The sequence below is a fragment of the Terrapene carolina genome, unplaced genomic scaffold (genome assembly GCF_002925995.2).
Source record: "Terrapene carolina triunguis isolate 2854851 unplaced genomic scaffold, T_m_triunguis-2.0 Scaffold236, whole genome shotgun sequence".
NCBI classification, from domain to species: domain Eukaryota; kingdom Metazoa; phylum Chordata; order Testudines; family Emydidae; genus Terrapene; species Terrapene triunguis.
The window spans coordinates 8,347,374-8,349,139 of NW_020664587.1; the positions used below are offsets into that span (position 1 = coordinate 8,347,374).

A 1,766-nucleotide genomic window follows, 5' to 3' on the forward strand; every position below is an offset into this window, starting at 1 on the left:
GTGTGTGTGTGTGTGTGTGTATGTGTGTGTGTTGATTGGGCATATGAGGAATATTCCACCAAGATCCACTTTGTACACAGCCCTGTACTGCCAACTCCAAATGTTCAAAAATCACAAGTCAGGGCCCCAAGCACCATGAGATTGGCTTAAAAAGCAGCGGACTCTTTAAAGAGAATTCAGCTGGGGCTCTTTTCATTTGCCTTCTGGTTTGTGACGCTTTAGGGGGCCTCGGGGGGTGTGTGTGTGTCACATTTTCAATCTTTTGGCCACAACCAGGGTTAAAAACGAACTTGTTTTTAATAAAAGCTGAGAGTCTCTTGTACTCACATGACTCCAGGGGCTGGGGCTTTAATAAATACACCCAATACCATGGCAACCCCAGCACCAGTGGACTCCAAGCACAAATTCACCCACTGAATAAGTCACATGGAGGTGGCTTGAATATTTAGGCTGATGTTTCCAAAGCCACTGTAAGGGATTTGGATGCTTTGTTCCCAATGGGAATGGGTTCTCCAGATCCTCTTGAATGGCTTTGAAATTGTCAGCCAGAAAATACACAGCCACCCCACCTGGAAATAGGGCACCCCTAGACCCTCCACCACCATTGCCCTGACCCTAGCGCTGACTCCTGCAATCCTGAGGCAGTGCAAGGCAGTCCCTGTCTGTCCTTTGCCAGCACCTGTCCTGAGCCCTTGTCCACGGCTCAGACCCTGGTGCCACCCCCTTCCCAGTGCCCTAGTCTGTCGACTGGCTTATCTTAGTCCACCCTGTGCTTTGCTGCACATTGGGCTGGCTACCCACATTTGCCTCTCAACTGCCCTTCTCTCCAAATCTGCCTGACTACCTAAGAGAAAACCACTGGGGTTTTGGCAATGCTGAAAGAAAGTGGATTTTCCCCATCCTGTGTGTGTTTAGGTAGGGAAATAATCAACACCTAGCTCCCTGGGACGGTACAGTTCTCTTTGTCTCTCCCCAGAACATCCTAGCAACAGCAGGGAGGAGAGAACAGCAGCCCCACTGGAGGGGCAGGAGAATCCCCACCAGCAGTAGAGAGCCTATGACACACACACCGCGGAGCAGTGCCGCTTCCACCCAGCAGAGGGCAGCGGTGCCACATCCCAAGAAGAAGAAAACAAAAAACCAAAAACCCCCCGAACCAGCCCGTCCTGCGGTTCCCAGCGGGGATGCGTCCGGCGGTGGGGGCAAAGTTCAGCCCCAAACTTTGCCGAAGTTCGGGCGGCCGGGCGTGGCGCGGGTTCGAACACCGCCCGGTTCCCTCCACGCGCTCCGAGCCCACGCACCCCCCCGCCGCGCAGACAGCGCCGAGCACCCCAGCCCCGTCCGGGCTCTGCCTCCCCCGGCTCGGGCTCGGCGCGGACTACAAGCCCCGGCATGCCCCGCCGGAGCGCTCCCTGGGGTTCCGGCGGCGGCTCCGGCTGCTGACAGGCGAAGGTAAGCAGAGCTCGGAGGCAGGCGGCGGCGGCGGCGGCAGCAGAGCCCAGAGCTAGGGAGAGGCAGGCGGGAGCGAGCCCGGCAGGCTCGGCGGAGCCCGGCAGGCAGAGCGCAGCAGAAGGCGAGAGAGGAAGGGGGGAGGAAGAGGAGGAGGAGAAGGAGGAGGAGGGGGGGGGGGGGGGGGGGACGAGCAGCCTCCGCTGCAAAAGCCAGGGCTCTGCTCTGTGTCTTCATTTCCTTTTCCCACCCAGCCCCGAGAGCCGCGGCGGAGGGTGGAGAGCGATTTCTCCCAGGCTTGCAACCCCCCCCCCCCC

At 58.6% G+C, this 1,766-nt stretch overlaps 1 protein-coding gene across 1 annotated transcript in view; it reads left to right on the forward strand.

The window, feature by feature from the left end:
- The first annotated feature begins 1,366 nt into the window (after positions 1-1,366).
- Positions 1,367-1,766, forward strand: part of AHDC1 (AT-hook DNA binding motif containing 1) — a 100,404-nt gene continuing 100,004 nt past the window's right edge. The window contains exon 1 of the mRNA XM_026657108.1: positions 1,367-1,452. The gene's annotated coding sequence lies outside the window, so the exon portion shown is untranslated. The remainder of the gene's footprint in view (positions 1,453-1,766) is intronic.